Source organism: Protopterus annectens, chromosome 2.part0 (assembly GCF_019279795.1).
Source record: "Protopterus annectens isolate FY-2018-M chromosome 2.part0, PAN1.0, whole genome shotgun sequence".
In the NCBI taxonomy this organism is placed as follows: domain Eukaryota; kingdom Metazoa; phylum Chordata; order Ceratodontiformes; family Protopteridae; genus Protopterus; species Protopterus annectens.
The window spans coordinates 420,925,068-420,946,832 of NC_056728.1; the positions used below are offsets into that span (position 1 = coordinate 420,925,068).

At 37.9% G+C, this 21,765-nt stretch overlaps 1 protein-coding gene across 2 annotated transcripts in view; it reads left to right on the top strand.

The window, feature by feature from the left end:
* LOC122793112 (proprotein convertase subtilisin/kexin type 5-like) overlaps positions 1–21,765 on the top strand; it is a 3,326,953-nt gene that overhangs the window by 3,279,016 nt on the left and 26,172 nt on the right. The window lies entirely within an intron of this gene.

The following is a 21,765-nucleotide window of genomic DNA, read 5'->3' on the forward strand; positions in this document are numbered from 1 at the left end:
TTTTCAGGAAATCCTTCTGTGTGGCACACCTCATCACTAAGGGCTTTCCATCCAGAAAAAAAGAGGTAATTGTCCCACTGTACTCATTCCTCATTAGACCCATTATAGAATACAACACCCTATTTGGTATGTACCTCTCAAGACATCTGCAACAACTGGAAAGGCCACAGAAATACCTCACTAAAAGAATCACAGGCCCAAAGCAGATTCCCTATGTTGACCACCTTAAAAAAACTCCAGCTATACTCTGTCGCATATCGTCTACTCCGAGGTGATCTCTGCTTAACATACAAGGCCATGTCAAACCCAGAGCTGTTGGACATGCTACACTTAAAGAAATCCAAGTCCCTCAGAGCCACACACTCCAGGGATCTAAATTTTGTCATAACAATAAACAAAACATGCTGGATGGATAGGTTCCTGACCCAGAGACTCCCCAGACTCATAATAGACTGCCCATACATGTCAAGCAGAGCACCTCTTTGGCCCTCTTCAAAAGGAACCTTGATGATTGGATGGGAGAAAGAAAATTCACCCCGGGGATCACATCAGTCGCCCTGCTAGACAGGGGTCCAGGGAAGTAAATAGTGTTGGAAGAAATAGCCAGGGAATTGTTATGGCTAGGCTTGTATAGGCCCTAGGGCCGATAGCCTAGTACCAACCTATGAACCTATTATCAGTTCAGAATAATGCTCTTTGCTCTTACCACAGCTCCCATAGTGTTCACCAAGATGATGGCAGTAGTAACAGCACAACTCCATTTGCTGGGTTCCAGGTCTTCCCATATCTAGGCGATTGGCTCCTAACAGCAACCTCGAGTCTAACATAATGTCAGCACAGAGACCTGTTGCTCCAGGTACTTCAGAAGCTTGGCATCACCATCATTTGGGCAAAAAGTCAACTCACCCTTACCCAAACACTAGAATTCATCAGATTCCACCTAAATACAGTCTCTCAAATAGTCAGCCTTACCCCTCACAGAGTGCTTTCCATCCAGATGACAGTGTCAGCTCTACTGATACATCTTTCTCCTCAAGCAAGATTAATGCTAATCTTAATGGCATCCACTATATTACCGGTACCCTTGTCAAGATTCCATATGAGATTTCTTCAATGGACACTGGCCATATGGTGGTGTGAGACTCACCATCTTCTCCATGCAAAGATGTGTAACTCCAGTTTGCAGAAACCACGTATCATGGCGGATAACATCCCCTTCCCTCACAGAGGTTCTCCTCATTGTGAGGGACCCCCAGCATCGGCGGTGTTGGTGCTGACCACATATATTTCCCTCTTGGAGGGCACTTCAAGGGAAAAAAAACATTCAAGGCTTCTGGTCACAAACAGAGCAAACTTCACACCAACATTCTGGAGATGAGAGCAGTCCTCCTAGCATTGCAAGCCCTTCAGGATACTCTCCCCATAGGTGTGATAGCCATTCTGGCAGACAATATGTCAGCAGTATGGTACCTAAACAAGCAAGGGGGAATGTGCTGTTATTCATTATGTCAGGAGGCCATGAGGGTATGGCAGTGGGTGATGTCTTCACATCTCTTTCTAATAGCAATTCATATCCCAGTGAATTCCAGTGTTCTAGTGGGCAAACTGAGAATTTCTTTTCTGATGCCTCACAAGTGATCCCTAAACTCAGTAGTAGTGGCATAGATTTTCAGTCGCTTTGGGCAGCCTTGCAGTTACTTCTCCCTGATCCCTCCACAGAGACAGTCACCTAGGGACACTCTTGTCCATCACTGGCCTCAGGAGCTCCTCTATGCCTTTCCTCCCCTTCCCCTTATGAACAACTTCCTACAGAAAGCAAAGATAAGGCCAGAGTAATCCTTATAGCCCCCGTTTGGCCTCAGCAAATGTGGTTTCCCTTCCCATAGCCTCTACTAGTTCATACTCCCTGGATGCTAAACCTCTTCCCAGATCTTCAGTCTCATCCCACCGGCTTGCCTCCTGCAGGTCAGAATTCCATAAACTTTAACCACATGGTTCCTCCAATTTTGACAGCAGGCAGGTATGCCAGGATGCCCCCTGCAGTGCTTCACATTTTGATAGCTTCATGAAAAGATTCTGCTACCAAAGTCCACCATAGTAAATGGAAAAGATTTTCCATATGAGCAAATTCTAAAGTTATAGACTCCTACCATCCCATGGTTCCTTTCAGAATTGTTTCACACTGACTCCAGCTTATTCTACCATCAAAGTACAATTGGTGGCCATCTCCAGTTTCTGTATAGGCTTTGACAATTCCTCCGTAGTCTCCCTTAAAATGTTGAAGGCTTCCTTCTCAGAACATCTTTTAGAGATTTGAATGCTTCTTGGGACATTACTATTATACTACAAACCTTGACACAATCACCATTTGAACCAGCGGAATCAGCAGATACCAAATTTCTCTCTTGGAAGACTATTTTCCTGGTAGCAATTACATCAGCTAGAAGAATTTCAGAATTACAAGCCCTTTATGCTATACCACCATGTGTGATCTTTCATAAGGATAAGGTTACTTTGAAAACTAATCCTTCTGTTTTTTATCAAAGGTGGCATCTGAATCTAACTTGAATCAATCTATTCTTTTACCAGTTTTCTTTCCAAAATTTTCTCATAAAGGGGGGTATATCTTGCATACATTGAATGTCCAGCATCAGTTATGGTTTTACCTACACAGGTTAAGACCTTAGGAAATTTTATCAGTTGCATCTTTCTCAACGCAGAAATTGTGGAAAGCAGTTTCTAAAATTACTTTGTCCAATTGACTCTCAAAATGTATTTCATTTGTGTATACAAAGAAAGGCTTACCATTATCTTCCAAACCAAGAACGCATCAACCAGAGCAGTAGCTATGTCGATGGGATTTGCAAACAGATTTCCTATTGATGACATCTGTACAGAAAGTACTTGGTAAACACTGCATACCTTTATTCCCATTTCAAATTGGATGAATAATCAAGATCGCATTTGTCCTTTGGCTCCACTATTCTCTGTAATGTCCCTCCATGAATCCACCCAAAGTGCCTGGGAATCTGTTCCACACTGGAGTCAGACAAAATAGACAACACTGGATGCGAAAGTTATGTACTCACAATAACGATAGATCCATGTTGTTATTTTTCATCTAGTTCAATATCACTCTTGCCAACCACCTCTGAGTTGTTCCCTTATTCTGGAGGGCCGGGTTAGGATTATGGCTATTCCTTTCAAGAAGCTCATTATATTATGTTTTATGGCCTTGGGATATGTTACTTCCTCATACAGTATGTTTTGTTTTGTTTTGGTGTTAATTATGTCAATATGTAGGCAATGCAAACTTGATTTGAGGTGTTGAGGTGGAGTGCATGGGATTATGGCTAGGGGAGAAGACAGAGCCCTGGAGCAAAGTCGTCTTAGTTGGTACCAAGGTCAGATCCTGTTGGATCCTACACAATTGAGCAAGATGAAAAATAGTCACCATGGATCTATCGTTATGGTGAGTTTATAACTTTCATTTTCATTTCTTTGACTGTTGCATTGCAGATAAATTGCATTTAACTTAAACTTTCTGTAATGTGTATGGGTAACAGTTGTTTGTTTACATCTATTGTCCAGGATAGTCCAATTGTGTCAAGAGCAACTTTTCACTGTCCGGAGTAGAATTCCACAGTTGCATTCAGATAAGGAGAGCAATTTATAATTGACAGTACAAAACATTAGATTACTTATTTATGTTTATGTTTGACAGAGTATCAATTATACACTGCATGTTAAAGTCTTATGTAGTCATTGTACAGTTACATATGTTATACTAGAGTATATCTTGACCTTGTGAAGAGCAAGCAAGTTGTTAGAGCTGGTAGTAAATCTAGGGTGCATAGATATGTATGAAGGGAAGGAAATGTATACAGCAGCTAGTTTGAAGGGAATGGTGAAAAGGAATTAACATATATGAAGGGTGTGTGTGTGTGTGTGTGTGTGTGTGTGTGTGTGGAGTAAGTGTTAGAGGGAGACTTGAATATGAGCAGATATTCTTAGGCGAGTAACGTAAGGGTATAGTAAGAAGTAACAAAGGCATAGTGGAGGAGGTATAAGTGGAAAACTTAAAAGGGGAAGTGTGTGTGTTTCTGTATATATATATATATATATATATATATATATATATATATATATATATATATATATATATATATATATACATATATACACACACATACACACACACATATATATAGTGAAGAAGATAGCTAATCGTTTTATCAGTAATAATAGTTGTAGTTGATGGGTTCTGTGATCAAATATTACTATGGTTGAACAGTAGTAGTACTGATAATTATTGAGAGCAAAGGCAATCCCATTTTGTTATATGATATTTTGTTATATGATATATATATATTTTTTAAAATGACTTTTGTGAAAATGCTATTTCATCATAGTTTTACCATGTTTTTGAAGCGTTGACATCAAAGTTTGCACCTAGCACTTTAACTGACATTAATTGTTTTATTTAATTGATGAATGCTGGTTAAGGAAGATGTATTTAAGGAGTTGATGTCTTATATGTATTTTGTTGAAGTCTGATGAAGTGTCGTAGGACATGAAAGCGCTTACTCAACTTTTAACAATAAACGGTAAACTTGTTGCAGCCTTTTGATTTTTTCAGCCATTGGTGCATTCCTGTTTTTCTTTTTACAATCCCATTTTGTTGTCAAATAATCTTTAATTCTCTTTAGAATAGTTTTGTATTGGGCTCTACTCTCAGCAGTTGTGGAAAGGGTTTCCAAACTTTTGCTTTATTGACAGAGCAGAGAGTCACTGAAATGATTATTGGACTTTGTTGTGGAGCGTCAACATTGACATTGAGTCTGACATTTAAATGATCTGTTAGGTGCATATTTAAAGAAAAGGTTGCTGATTGTGGGCATTTATCTAATGAATTTAGAGTTTTATATGCTGCTTTTAATTGGCTGAACTTGAGGGAGTTCTGAAGTTCTAACCAATATAATTGTTGTTGAGTTAGACAGCGTTTTTTATGAGTTAATAGGGAATTTTACTATGCTGGTATAGCAGTGGTCATATTTTTTAATAGGTTTTTGGGTGTTAGAATATCTTAATGGAGTTAGATATAGCTTAACTCTGCATAACATACCTGTTTTAGATTGGTTTTATTGACAGCATGGTTGATGTGTGGGTCAAATTTAAGTTGGTAGCCAGTGATAATTCCTATAAGTTTAGTTTTGACAACATATTCTGTTGTGTATCTGTTAACAATATATTTATTTGTGGTGCATCTATGATAAATGTTTTATTTGGAAATAACATTGTTTTTGCTTTCTTAGGGTTTAGTATTAGTTGCGATTCAGTGATTCAGGCTTCGAGTTTGCCAAAAGACAGTTGAGTTTGAACATGTATTCAGTTGATTATGTTGTCTGAGCATATTAGGGTTTAGTCATATGTATTGAATGGTTGAAGCCTATTATACCACTTTATACATATAATTAGTGAAATTGTTAAATGGTAGAGGTCCAAGGGTAGAGCCTTGTGGAATTCTAACAGTAATGGAAATAAAGGTAGAAAGAATAGTTTTCCACTTAATTGACTAAGATCTCCCAGAAAGGTATCTTCTAGAACCATTTCAGTTTTTTTTTGTGGCAATATCAAGTATGGCCATCCTGGGTAGAAATATAGTGTGAAAAATAGAATTGAAGGTTTTTGAGAGATCCATATAGATTAAGGTGATCATTGTTGTTTGCTTAAGATGGGAGTTTGTAGTATCTAGGAAAGACAAAAGTGCTGCATTGGTAGTATGTTCAGGTCTAATACCATATTGACTTGGGACGGTTGGGTGGTTGAAAAGTTTGTTGGTATGTTTTTCTGGAATGTTAGATTTGGATGACAAAATAGCTATATACCTACAGTTAGTGATACTGAGCTTAGTTTCTCATTTGTGGTTTGGGATTATATACGATTGTGTCCAAAGCAGTAGAATGTATTGCTGTGTTATTGATTGTTTTTAATAAGGATAGATACTGGACATGATGTGGTTTGATATATACTGGGTTTGATGTGGTCTAAGCCGTTGCTTTTAGGTATTTCAATACAAGTTTGCCAGAGGCTAGAGTGTTTGGTTTCTTTGTGTATGGGAACTGGCTGTAGAGTGAAGTTACAGTGCGTCGAGATGACCTTATTGCTGCTTGTGTTTAAATTTTGTTGTTGCAATAATGCAGTTGCTGCTTGCGTAAAATGAGAATTTTTTTTGTAGCTTGTTTTATTAGTTATCTAATATTTTTAACCAATGTTCATAAGTTTATTAATATTATTCCAAAGGGTTTTGGATTTTTGAAAGAAACAGGTTACATTTTATATTTGTAGTTTTTCTTTTGTGGCTGTATTAAAGATGTGACTCTGTTCATGCGTATTTGTTTGGAGATATTGTGATCTTTTGGGTTTTCCAAGTTTTCTGGGCATCCTGTCTTTTTGCCTCATGATTTGTTTAATTTCATTTGTTAACCATGGTGCAGGGGAATGACTGCATTTTCTTCTAAAGAGTTTAAAATATTGAAAAAAAATTTACTTGAAATATTTCATAGCATCATGTAGTGGTTATGGGATTTATGAGGATGCCAGTTACCATTGTTGTAATGGAAGCTGAAATATATGTCTAGAGTATTTTAGAGCTTTTGTTCATATAAAGGTAGTCTATTTAGATGGTTTAGAATGTGCCAATATTGTATAGTTTGGTTTGTGTTCATTAATTGAGTCTGGAAGTATTCCTGTTTTAGAAGTAAATTTGTTGTTAGATGTTAAGATCCAATCCATTATGCTTCTTCTCTTAGTTAGTTACCTTATAAGTTCTAGTAGGCTCTCTGTTGAGTTGTGCTGTGTAGATTTATGGATGGAAAAAGTCAGTTTGGAGATCCTTGACAGATAGTATAATCAGTACTGATGTTGCCTAATGTAGTAATGTATTGTTTTAGATTTATTGCTGTTCAGGAAAGAATGCCTTTAGGAGTATCTGTGTTGCACGCCAGGAGTTTGGTGGAATATAGATGTATATATGTGGAGAGGTATGCGTGGAGAGGTATGCATGTTGGTGTTAATGGTGACTGTTAACAGCTTGGTGTTATTGAAGTGGGGTATAAGTTTGTCAAAAGGTGTTGCTTTAATATTATCTGAGAATTGGGTTGCAGTACCTCCAGCTCTTTTAGCTATGCAGTCTAGTCTAAGTAGACTGTATACAGGGGGTATAATTTGTTTATCTTGTAGATTAAGTCAAATTTGTGTGATTTTAGTGTGTATGATGTATAACAGTCAATCCAGGAGTAATGCTGTTCTGTTTTGTTACAGATGTTCCTAAAATTTGGTGACAGACTTGTAAGCCCTTTGCTCGTTTGCTGCATGCTGTTTTTGGTGTGCTAGTAAGTCAGTCTAAGACTTGAATGTATTTTCAGCATGTGCCAGGAGTTGAGTAAATTTACCTTACCCCTGGAACCTACATTTATAATGTACTCCTAAGAGTAGACACAGTGGTCGGGGATTTGGGAATGCATGTAGACAGTAACCTAGCCTTTGATCGCCATGTGTCTGCAGTAGTAAGGAAATCATTCTATGTTGCACTACTTTTAAGCAAGGGTATAGCATCTAAGTCCAAGGATGTCATTGTTCCACCCTACTATGCCCTCATCAGACCAGTCATTGAGTACAACATCCTCTTCAGGATGTACCTGACCAGGTATTTGCAACAACAGGGACATCCATAGAGGTTCCTCACAAAAAGAATGTTGGGCATAAATAGCATGTCCTATGCAGACTGCCTCAAATCCCTATCCTTGTACTCTGTTTGCTACAGACTGCTGATAGGCAGTCTATGCCTGGCCTACAATGTATCCTCTGATGTGGCTCTGATGGACCTGTTGCACAACTGGAAAACAAATAGCATCAGAATTACCCAATCTAGGGACCTAAACCTTGTCTGCAACATAAATTGCACATACTGGAGGGACAGGTATATGTATCAGAAACTACACCTTCTGTGGAACAGGCTTCACATTCATGTGGATCAGAAATCTTCCTCAACCCAATTCAAGCATAGCTTGGACCAGAGGATGGAGAACCAGAAATTTATCCCTGGTCTGGCACCTCTGTTTTGCTGGACAGAGGCAGCCTGTTAATGCTTTAGCACACATGCCAAAGTCTACTTATATACCCCTTAAAATAACCATAGGGCATCAAAACTTGGCAAATACATTTGGGAAGCATGGCTAGACATGAAAAGGCCATTTGTGGTCATTAGCCTACTAATCACCCATGAATCTGTAGTAACGATAGTGCTTAAAAATGTGTTTTTTGTAAGTATTTTTTTTTTATGAGATATAGGATCATATTGACTTAGGTAGCATTATGTGACAGTTGACATTTTGGGTTTGTAGTGGGAAATGGGCAATATACTTGTGAATTGGCTAGTGGACTTTGTGAATTAGTGTGTTTATGCTTGACAGAAGAGTGCATTTGGGTACAACAGTGAAGATGAACTAAGGCTAGCAGGAGTAGAACTATTACTGCCTGAATGAGGGCCATTTTTAATTGGGTTTAATTGATGGTCTGTATAATTTGCCCTGTCTTAAGGTACATTTTTGGTTCTAGTCAATGGTTATTCCTGATAGCAGTGTTCGAGTGTGTGTGAGTGAATAGTATATGTCCTTCTATTCATATGCTGCATTATTCATAATATGAGGGAGTCCACCTGCAGCTGATTCATACGTCCAGCCAGTATACAAAAGTCTATTACTGTTTTTTAATTTCTGCAAGACGTTTGGGTTTCTAATGCCATGACAGGAATGGACCCCATTCCTGAAGTCATAGTACGATTAAAATTCATGAAATTAGTATTGTCTCCATCTTTGATGTCAGCCAAAAGTGCTCTTTGGAGCACCCGCAATGTGCCCAGTAATGACTCCTGCAATTCATACGGAGTTACATGGATTTGTAACATATCTAAATACGATTGTAGATTATTTTTTTATAAGACCTGTTGCTCCTACTACTTTTGGAACTGTCTGGGTATCTTTCTTCCACATCGCTGTCATTTCTGCCTGCAGATTTTTTTACTTTGTCTCTCTCTGTACGCAAGACAATGTAGTCACTGGATGTGGCGATTTCAATGATCAGTGCTACTCTTGTCTTCTTTTCTTGAACCCACTATATCAGGTTTTCTAGCATCTATCTTTTGAACTGTTGATATTGGGTGGTCCCATGTGATATAAACTTCATAATTTTCTGTGATGCTTTGTGGTTCATGTTTCCAGTGTTTTTCAGCCACTGCAATACCATAATGTTTGCACAGTCCCCAGTGCAACAATCTTGCCACATTATTATGTCTTTCAGTATACAGTCCTTCTGCCATTAGTATGTCGCAACCTGCAACAAGGTGTGCAACTGTTTCCAATTCGATTTTACAAAACCATAAACCAACATGTACGTAGCCCACTATCTTGGGTGGACAATATTAACCTTTCATCTCTTGGTTTAAATTTGCCTCTCCTTAACCATTCCTGTGTTCTTTCCTGATCAATATGAGGTTCTTCCAGAAGTTTTCTATACTTGCAACTATATTTATGCTTTTTCCACATTTCTTGCCTTCTCATCTGGTCCTTCACCTTATATTATTTCCTTTGTTTTTTGGCAGTTGCTGCCTGATCTTTATTCACCACCGATATGCTTCTGCTACATTAAGCAGAGAAGTAATCTTAGATTTATTCTCCTCATGTTTAAAAACTTTCACTACATTTGGGTCTTGTGAGGTCAGCAGATATGTGTGGAGTCCCACAATTGCAGATCTATGCATATAATCAATTTCAAGGAGGCCCATCCCCCTGTCAGAACGGGGAATATATAATCTTGGTATGCACTGATTTTTGTAAATCATTTGGTGAGCATGAAACATCCTTCCTGTTTTCCTATCTAATCTGTCCAATGCATTTTGGGGCCAGTCAGTCACTCCAAAACTGTAAGGACAGGAAGAGCAAATTGGTTTATAGCTTGAATTTTGTTTCTAGATGTCAGTGCTGTTTTCATGATTAATTGAAGTCTTTTGAAATATTCCTTATTAAGTTTTACTCACATTTGTTCATGTTTTATTGTTGATCCTTCATCAATTCCCAAATAGTTATATACTCCCTCTTGCTATCACATTGTTGTCCTAAACTGATGTTTTCCTGATGTTGCAGTTTTCCTGCTTTAAAGGTTGTTTTTGCACATTTATCAAGACCAAATGACATTTTTATATCATCTGAAAAAGTTTTGACAACTTGCAGTTGTGCTTTCATTTCATCTGATGAGCTATACAGTTTTAAATCATCGACAAAGAGAAGATGAGAAGTCTTTACACTTTGTTGTTTTCTAGAAGCCAGATTATAGCCATGGCCTAAGCTGTTATGTAGACAGCTTAATGAGTTAAGGGCAAGGCAGTATAGCAGTGGTGACAGAGAGTCACCCTGGAATATCCCCCTTTCAATTTTTATCCCTGGGATAATAATTTGTCCTTTATCATAGCTCAGTTGCAAAGTGGTCTGCCACTGTTTCATGGTCACTGTAATGTAGTTGATCAGTGTGGGGTGTATCTTATACATTTTTAAGCATTCTTTTATCCATGAATGTGGGATACTTTCAAATGCTTTTTTGTAGTCAGTCCATGCCATACTTTGATTCTTCCCGTTTTTACAGTTCTCCACTATGTCTTTATTTAACAACAAATGATCCTTTGTTCCATATGACTTTGTTTTATTGCCCTTTTGTTTTACTGCCATAATTAATTTTTTCTTCTAAGTGACTATAAACTCTGTCAGCATCAATTCCCATGTATAGTTTATAAGTTGTTGGAAGACAAGTTATTGGTCTATAATTTTTAGGGTAGCTTGCAGGTTCACTCTTAAGTAGGAGCATTGTTTTTCCTGTTGTTAAGCAGGTTAGTGTCTGTTCAGGTTGTGCATATAAATAGTTCTTACTCATGACTAAGTCTTTGTGCAAAGATGTTAATACTTTCAGCCAAAAATTAGGTACTGCATCTTGGCCTGGGGTTTTCCAGTTAGAGGTTTTTCTTGTTTCAGTCTCTCTGGCTGTTACATCATCCTGTTTCATATCCTGTATCTTTGAACCCCTTATTCTTTCTTTAACTTCTATTCATTTAGCATCTTTGTTATGTTCCACAGGATCTTCATAGTATCTGTTTCTTCTTTTTTGGTGGTCTTTCATTCCTTTTACCTTATTTCCCAATTCTCTATAAAACTTTTTTGGGTCATCAATAAATTGCTTATTTTGTACTTTTCCTTTATATTTATTTTCGTTTCTTCTAAGTCTTTCTGCCTGTGCTGAAATTTCTAGTTTATTTGCGGTAGTGCATGATAGATCCTGGTCTGTTCTAATACTGTGCATTGCTTTTATCACATCAGTTTTTCTTAGTATTTTTGTTGATCTGTTCCTTCTTCTATAATCTTCTAACAGTGACACTTCTTGTCTTAACTGCTTTATAGTTTTCTCTATTCAACATTTCCATGATGGTATTCAGTTTCTCCCCTTCCTTTCCCTCACTACCCAGTGTTCTTGTGGTAGAACTTTATCAGTTATTAATTTAGTCGCACAGTAATATATCCTGTTTACATTTGTTATATCACATGGGTCTCTATGAACAGTCCTAATTACTGTGTTCATTTGTTTTATCAAACGTCTGACTTTTTCGGTTTTATTAACCTTCTGCAGTCTATTTCTTTCATTGATCTTGATATATCTGTCTGTGTCTATTAAATCAAGCAACTCGTCTCTTAGCTCATTTTCTTCCAAACTAAGGGCACATCCCTTGTTTTTCAATTCCAGCAGGCATTCTATAGAAGATTCTATAGCATCTTCCTGTGGCACATTCTTTTCAACTTCATCCCATGCCATCCGTTGCTCTATCATATGGGAACTCACTGGCGTTTCACTCCTCAACATAGACTGCATCAGAGTTTCCACAGTTTCCTGTTCCTTCCTTTGCTGTTTAGCTTCAAGTGAATGTTTAAGCTGGTTTCCTGTGGAAGGCTCCAAATTATCTTCATTAGGCACCTAACCCAATTGCTTCCTGTTCCACTGATTTCCCCTTAATTTGGATATCCATTACTCTATCCTGCTACTGAGAGATGCGTGCAATTTCACACAAAATACAAAACGTACACCAACCATAAAGTGACATCCGGTGTAAAACTGACATCGGCATGTACCAGTCCTGAGAACTTTTCTGCTGCCTATCCGATCATCTGCTCCGGTTGTCGCACGTCAGACAAGTTGCGAACCTTGCTTCGGATAAGTGCCCCGTTGTGGTATTTTAATTACATTCTATAGCTACTGTGTATTGTTTTTTGTTATTTAGGTGTAATATGAGTTATATAGGGTTTTATGTGGTTAGGTTATGGTGCTATAGTTTATAGTTCTATGTAATTTATAGTTTATTGTTTAAGTAGGTTTGATGCAAGTCAAGCATGAGATAGAAATACAAGGGACGGCTTTATTTATGTGTAGTAAGTCAGTAAATGTTTTCAAGAGTTTATATTAGAGTTTCACAGTGTTGATTGAATTTGTTCAAAACATTTAGGAGCTGATTGCAAAGTTCATCTATGCATTTCAGACGGTTAGTTAATTCATGTTAAGTGTCTGCGCTGTTTAATTGAGATTGGGTAAATGATGAAGATTGTAACACTTGCTACAAAGGTTGCTTCTGTGACCATAGTTTGGTTGCAAGTGAGCACATTTTTTAGTTAATTACCCCATCTAAGAGTGAGAGAAATGTTTTTCTTATTACTAAACTGTCTCACTTTGCCAAATGCAATGGAGAAAGTTATAGAGATGCTGGTTCAGCCCAGCAGAAATATAGATCAAACTATATTGGCAGTCCAGGAATAGATGAAAGTAATTGCCACTGTACTTGGCAATCAAAAGACCATTCCACCACTAAGAAACTGAGGCGGATAAGGACATTAAAGCCCGCCTCATTGTCTTTCAAACATGCCACCCAAGAAAGTTGGGCTCAGTCTGACTAAGCTAAAACTTTGCCTTCTCAATTTACAGGAGAAGCACTAAACTCGTATGTGAACATGGAAGGTACTGATTAGATGTTTCATCAAAATAGGACTGCTGTACGTTCTGAAACACAAGTAGTGAAATTTCATAAGTGGACATTTAATTGAAGTAAAACAGTAAGACCACAAATCTTTGATCTAAGGCAGATTTATTTTAACAAGAAGCATCTGTATTATATTATTACTTATGACATAGACAGTCATACATTTATATAAATGAAAACAAGCCATATAACAGTCCCAGTTGCAAGTATTTTACATCACAGACCGTAGTGACATAATTTTAGTGGCAAACATTATACATCACTTATAATCTACCCAATCACTGCCACCCAAATATTAGGTAGCTCATTCAAATCCTGCCTTCTGTTAAACCTTGTTCCTCACTTGTGTGTATTGTTCCCACAGTTTCTATTTTTTCCTGTGTAATTTGCTCCTACCCTTTCCTAACGATCCCGCTTCCTGTTCTTTTATCTGTGTTACTATATTCACTACTTATAGTACAGTTGGTTTAGACTTTGATTTCCATTTTCTAGTAACTGATTGTTTGGCGGCCACTATAATTAGACTCAGCAAGGTCTTACTATGTCTAAGCAATTCAAATTCTGTATCATAGCTTAGAAAAATAATTTCCCTAGTTGCACCAATTTGCTCACACAGTATCGCTCTGGCAGAGTAGTCTGCAGGGAATCTTTAAAGTCTGCCAACTCATTACACTCCCAAAAAATATGTTCCTAATTACCACTTTTGTAATGGTTAGAACCAGAAGTGAAAAGGAAAATTATAAAAGTTTGTAGATGTTGATATGTTCAAAAGGGCAACCCTAATTAATTTACATAAATGGGCTTTTCATTGTGACCCTGAGTACCAATAAATTGGGTGTGCTAATTGAAATGTTGTTAGCTAACGAGGCATGCTTTAAAACTGATCAGCCTAAGCCTACAACTAATAATTTGCAGATGTCCATGAATACACAGAAAATTAAATAGTGTGTTTTAGTTTATGGGAGGAGGGGCATCTTACTAAAAATTCTTTAATTAGTAATAGTAACTGTACCTAACAAAAATAAGTGATTTTTAAACATTGTGCCAGTGATAAGAATGTAAACCGTGTGCTTATCAAATAATGTAGTTTATAACCAATGTGCTGTTTAATAAAAATTAACAAACGGTATATGACAAAGTAACTGCTAGAGTAGTAGAATCATTATATTGTCTCACTTGTACCACTACTAAGTTAACCAAAATGCGTGGTACTGCGCTGGTGGATGGGAAGGATTTGAAGGAACTTCTAGATTCTAGGAGCATGGCTGCACTTAATAAGGAATCATATTTATGCAAAATTAAAACATAAGATGAATGTAGAACTAATAATATGACCATGGAAACAGGAGCATTATACAACACATGCAGAAGTTCAAAGTCAGTCTGGTAAAATATTACAGACTTTTGGTTTGATGCGTAATTTAACACATAGTGCCATAGTCTGTCAAGATTTCCCCTTAGTTCAAGGCACTGTGGAAATTATGGAGTGAAAGAGCACAGTTGGAAACACTGTGGCTAGAGTATATCCCTAGGACAATGGGGAAGGGGGGCACACATAGCAGTAAACTCAGTAAGAGAAGAAAGGAATCTGAATAAGTTCCATGTTTCTTTCGCTAATGTCAAAACAGAGGGCACGTCAGAAACAGGAGTCAGCAGTTGGTAATTAGAGAGACAGAAAAGTAAAGGGATTGCCAAAAGCAATAGCAGAAGAATGTCAGTCAGTGATTTGCTATTTGCAGATGAAAGATGGGGACAGGGGGAGAAGAAACATCCATGCCTATATTTTTTAGTTGAAGATACTATATACACTACTTCATGTTCATGTACTGGCGAAAATAATCCTGATCTGGCATACTTGCAAATAACATTAAAAGTCTTAGGAAAGCACAGTAGAAAGATGTTACATTAAGCAGGGCAAGATAAGATATTGCCAGAATAGAATGAGAAAGATTTCCAAGCTGGTCCAATGCCCATATTCTTAGATAACAAATAACTTGCTGAGCCAGACTGGTAGTGTAGAGGAATAAAGGCCTGACTATGGCCCAACTGACTGTGCTTTGATTAGCGGCTCTGGCAACTGACAGTGAGGGATGGTTATGCCTGTTCTGGGTGGAGGAGGTACTCATCAATAATGTTTCATAAGGGGAGACATGGTCCATAGAGGTGAGTTGTTCATAGATATGTTCAACAGGTGAGGGAGGTAGGGAAGTGGGGAAGGCATATAAAAGAAAAAAAAATGTAGACAGAAGCAAAGATAGCTGAGCCTAGGACACTCCTAGGATCCACAACCAGCCACATCATTTCCAGAGCAAGACTGAAGGGGAGAGAAGACAAGCTAGTATATCCAGTGAGGAGGTAGAACACTGGGGGCCAGGCCAGTAAGAATAATATACCAGGGCAGGGGCAGAAAAAAGAATGACTTTCCTATACAAGGTGAACCAAGGCAAAGAAGTAATACTGCATCAATTATTCATTCTGACACATTTTAGAACACTTGTAATGAAAAGTTGGCACATAACCATACTTTGAGAGGATAAGTTCAGAGCTAAATCTAGTAGATTTGCTAGATTTTATTGGCCTGGTGTAATGAAAGACATTGAAAAAGTCCTGTGCAGTTTGCCTAGAATATTAAAAGGAATCATAGCATCCTGGGTCCCGAAGCCTGCAAGTACTTCAGCTAGTACTGAAATCCCATTTGAGTGGATAGCCATGGTCTTTGCAGATCCATTAATACAGGCTAGTAATGACTACCAGTACAATCTAATCATTATTCACTATGTCACCAATCATCCTGAAGTTGTAACCATGCAAAAATTCAAAGCTAAGGCAGTAGTATGAGAACTAGTATTACTTTTCTGAAATGTAGGCATTCCCAAAGAAATAACCATTGACCTGGAAACACCATTTAATTTCAGGGGAATGCACCACCTCTACTGCTGTTTTAAAGTAAAATAGTTAAGAACTTTAGTATATTACCCTCAAGTGTATGTTTAGTGAATGGCTTTAAACTCTGAAGTCTATGATAAAAGAGGGCCATAGAACAAGATGGTTAAACTAGGATCATATACTTCCCTACCTTATTTTTGCTGTAAGCGAAGTGCCCTGAGCTGCAGCAGAATTTATCCCATTTGAGTTACTGTATGGAAGACATTCCCAAGGCTCTCTGGAAAACGAAAGGAAAGTTAGGAGGAGTAAAAAGATTTTTAAAGTGTGATAGCACTATGTTAAAAATTTAGACCAATAGTTAAGGAATGCATACAAAAGGTGCAACAGGGAGGGGTATAATTAGTCCCCTCTGCTGAAAAGAAATTTATAAGAGATGACAAGGACCCTTTTGAGATAGTAGAACTGTAAGGTAAAACAGATTGTAGAAATAAAGCCAGATCAGGTATAGGTTCATAGGTTGGTACTAGGCTATCGGCCCTAGGGCGTATACAGGCCTAGCCATAACAATTCTGTGGATATTTCTTCCCACAATATTTACTTCCCTGGACCCCTGTCTAGCAGGGCGACTGACGTGATCCCCGGGGTGAATTTCCTATCTCCCATCCAATCGTCAAGGTTCCTTTTGAAGAGGGCCAAGGAAGTGCTCTGCTTGACATGTATGGGCAGTCTGTTCCAGAGTATGGGGAGTCTCTGGGTCAGGAACCTATCCCTCCAGCATGTTTTGTTCATTGTAATGACAAGGTTTAGATTCCACAGAGGGAAACTGAAGTTTCTATAGTTTTGATCTGACAAACATACCACTAGTATGGTGCCAAAGAATTATTTCATATAGACGCAGTTGTGTGTAAGGCCCAGAGGCAAGAACTGAAACTGTTTTTACTGAGAAATAAAGTTTTTCTTTTTTCAGCTATCTTGTAGAACAGATTGAATACATCATAATATTGAAATTGTGCCAGATATAAAACCATATAGGATATTAGATTCCCAAAGAAAAGCAATATTTGAAAAAGTTAAAAAAAATGCTTAAGCTAGGAGTGAGGAGTCCAGCAGTGTGAAGGGAACAGCCAAAAACTGCATTTTCCTAAGATGAGTGGTTCCATAAAATTGTGCAATGATTTCAACAAATATGTATGAGACATCTTTAACACTTACCAATGCCTGTTTGTGGATGACCTCTTAGAGACACTTGGAAAAGCAAGGTTTTTGAAAAGCAAGGTTTAAGTAATGTGTACAGGCAAATTTGCCTCTCCTCTGACAGAAATAAAGAGACAGTATTCTCCATATGCGAGCACTAGTGGCAAAGAGGTTTAAAGTCCGACTGCTACGCAAGTGATTTGAGTTTAGCTATCGTATTTGACTGTACTGGAAGAGTAGAATGGACAGGGCTGTCTAGATGTGGGCAGAGCAAGTCACATACAGCCACAGTCAGTCGGAGGAGAGACAGCATTATAGTGGGCATCCTGTGGGTGACCTTATGGCTTACCAAGCCTCCTCCAGGAGGTAGTCCTGATTACCAAGTGAATGGAGTCATACACTTGAGGGGAGAGGTATTATGAGTCCCTGCCATTATGTAAGGATAGCGCATCCCTCTACATGGATGGAGTTAGAGCCTATTTACCTAAAAATGCTCTCTTAGGAACATTACTAGGGAAGTGGTCATAGAAGTCAAATGATGTCTAGCCGTGTGCAGTTTTAAGAAGATATACTTTAAAGTTCTTGTGATTCTTTTTTTAGCACATAATAGTGCTTGTCTGACAAATTGAGCAGTGTGTCTAACCTTCCAGTTTTCAAGACTGGCCTTAAAGATAGCCAAGGTAGTACTTTGACCTGTAGTGGTAACTTATGCAATAGGCTGGGAATATGTTAAGTTAAACCTGTTCTTCCAACAAGTCTTGTTTATTTGTTAGTGTAGGTTTAGATCCCTAATGTGGGTATTTTTAGAGCCAGTGGTTCTGTGAAGAAATAGGCCAGACAGAGTCTGGTCTTTCATGACTTACAGATTACTGAACAGTCACCATAGAGCAGCCAGTAGATTACTGAGTACAGAGTCATGCTAATCTGTTGGGATAGTTGAAGTATTTAAAACATTTCATTTTTTGGTAAGAAGTCTTTGGGGCCTTTCCAGTTGCGTAATGTGCTTGGATTTGTACCTGCCAAAGGAAAAACTGTATTCATTGATGGATGTGATAAGGGAAGAGCACAGCTGAATGAAAATGCCTTCTTTGAATATTAACTGTGCCAGATAGGAGGATTTCTGGGCTATGTTGGAAACATGATGATCAAATGAGAGAGAGAATAAGTAGCCAGGTCTCATAAATATCTGACATGGAGTAAGAATGTATTTTCATTAGTTAGCCACTAACAGGTGTGGCTGAAGAAAAGCATTTATAACATATGAGATGGGAATGTTTTTTTTGCCAAACATTATTACAATATACTTGCATTTATCATGAGAAACTTTTGGGCATGCCAGCTTTGTGCTTTTTCCAAACCTTGCTAGAGGTGTTTAATATCATTGGATATGAGAGAATAATGTACAACTTGACAGTAGGCTTCATCAACTGCACTTCTGAGGTATTGTCTCAGGTATCAGAATAATAAATGGCAAAGAGGATAGGGCCCAACACTGAGCCCTGTGGTACCCCAGTATTTACAATTTTATGTTCAGAGAAGGCACCAACAACTTTCAGTATTTGGGATTTGTTTCTTTGTCAATTTGCAATCCAGTGGACAACACAGAGCTTTACTTTAGGTTTGTCACATTTTTCATTAATACTTTTTTGGAGGCTATTGGCAAAAATATTGGCTAGATCAAGATAAACATCATGCAGTAAGTGACCATGGTCCACAGCCTCAGTAACATTTTCAGAGAAGTTTAGTGGGTTCATGATAGAGGACCTACCCTTCACAGAACCAAATTGATCGAGGTGTAGATCAGGTAAGTTGCCTATATCACACTGAGTACTGCTATGGCATGTTCCATGGCTTTCCATATAAAGCTGATGAGTCTGATGGGCCTGTATTTAACAGTGTCCATAGAAGGGCTTTCTTTGTATAGAGGAGTCACAGTGACTAGTTTTCCATGAGATGGGGAACAAAAACTATGTATTAGCTAATTGAACAGTATAAGTAGAGACATAAGTACTGCGTACTTGGCACTGATGAGAATGTGGCCTGTACACTTTCTTGTCCCATGGAAGTATTATTTTTAGCCTTTGCCAGAGCTTCAAAGACTTGTTCCAAAGTGATTGATTTCAGGTGGAGCTAAACTTTCTGAAATAGTTGTAGTGGGGGAGCAACAAACTGGTAGGGTGGGTAAAGTTAATACTAAATGTGTGTTCTAAGGTATTGGCTATAGCCTTTGGGTTGAGATACGTTACATTTATGAGCTCAGTGCATTGTTGACCTTTGATGGAATTTAGATACTTAGGGTATGTGCTTTTAAGTGGGTTATTTAGTACTGAAGGAGGCAAAGGAGAAGGTTTGAAAAACTGGCCTGCTTCCTGTACTAAATGACAAGTAAAAGCTTTCTTAGGACTAGCAAGCTAATGTATAAAATGTGTACCCAGCTTTGCTAACATAGCTTGTCCTGACAGATCTTACAATAGGTAAGGCTCCTTTTCTGATAAGGTGGAATGTATCACTAGCTGAGGTTTTTAAAACAACCAAAAATTGTCTTATGATCTGACCCTGTCTTTGTCACCCTTGCCTATTCTAAACCTTTAATTGTGTAGATCGATGTAAAGTAAAGTTGGAAGCAATGATTCCTCAGGATGTAGAGGATGAAGAATGCCTAGTTTACTGCTTAAGTATTAAGATAAGTAATGCTAAGATGAAATACTATCCCAAAGGACAAGACTGTCTTGGCATTAATTGAGCAATAATTTCTCTATAGTACTAGTTATTAGGACACAACTTTAACTAATCATGCACCTCTGCAGTGGTTCTATCTGCAACTAGATGCAAACATCAAGTTATCTAAATTGGCTTTGACACTACCACCACTTCATTTCAACATGTGAATGTGAATGGGTGGTCCTGCTCTCATAACCCATTTTATTCAGTACAGGACTGAGAGATGTTAGAAATACTGATCTTGTGTGCTAAAATGTACTGTGTAGGCAGTTTGTATCGTAGTAAGAATTTAATGGTGCTGTGTCTAAACAACGTATTATGGTAGTAAAACCTGTAATAGCAGAAGCTGACGTAAATCATCTGAAAAGTCGTGTCTAAAAAAAAAAGAGTAGAAGCCGATAATATCAGAGACATTTGCTTGTCATAGAGAAGGACCCTGAACAGAAAAGGCTGTGAATCTACTCAAGGAGTACTGGGAAGCTGGTTGTGGATTTACTGAAGTAGTTCAAGGACTGTAGTTGTGGAGCTCCTGAGCGAGTACTTCAATCTACTGTGCATTTGTTTTGAGCAGCTGGGCCAGAGCTGGAACACCAAGCTTGTGATTATTGTGTTTCATGGCGTGGCTTTAAAAATGGATAAAAAAAAAACACCAGCAATTTAAAGTATATTGGCAGAAGTGTGCTTTTTTTTTTCTTAGAGTTAAAAAACTAACTTGATTTTTGACTGTTACACAACTAAATATACTGCAGTTAAAGAAATTGTCTGCAGTGGCTGTCACTTGTGTCCATTACATATGGATAGATATAGGTTATTTGCAGGAATTATGGTTGCTTTGAAACAGAATGCTTCACATTAACATGCTTGAATTTGTTAGACTGATGCACACTTTTTCTGAAAGAGAACAGAAACAAATGCCTCTGCTTAGAACTAAAGTATTCCTTCTGTAGGATAAGCTAAGAAAGTGAACATAATTTTAAAAACATGTTTTTGCTGGAAGCACAAGCCTTACTTCACTCCACAGATGTAAATATTCTCAGTCTGAGATCACTGCAGCTCAAGAAAAGAGCAAAACATTTTAAATGTACACAAAATGTGTGTGTTTGGTGTAGTCATTGTGTGAGCATAATTAAAATTAGGGATGAGGAGGAGCTTGGCTTCTCATGGGGGAGGGGTGCAAGGTAATTACTGTCCAGCAGAAATGTCCATTTAATTCAGCAGTTTTAACTATTGTATACCATTAGTTTTTATAACTTGCTTGAGTGTACATAGTTGCAGCTCAAGAAAAATGCTTCAGCCTCTTATACCTTTTAGGCAAATTGTGCAAACATTTTTAATCAAACAGGTGGATTTCAAGCAACTTGTATTCTTGCAGACGTCTTATAACTGTACTATGCTTATTAACAACACACCAGTGACTGGCCGTCTAATGTGTTTAATCACTTGTTCAGCTCTAAGGCAGCACTGAAGTCGTGGTATCATAGGAATTTGCCTTTTTCTTAGGATAAGGCAATCTCAGAGTTTTGGTACATATAAGTAGCAGGGGTATGGAAAATGCAGATTGCTTGCCTCATCACAAACCAGTTTTACTTATTTTCTAAGTTTAACTATGGTCCATGGCCGAGTGATTCCAATGTTTGTGATTGCAATTATGTACCAAAACTTTTGGAATGTCTTTACTGAGTCATTGTAATGAGATACATCTGTGAAGCATAACACAGAGAGAGAATAACACTACTCTTATCGCAAAGATATGAACTAGCATTTAATCGTGCCAGATCAACACATTGAAGCCGAGGAATTTTCCAGCTGAAGAAAGCTCCTTTGCCGACTTGTTTTAA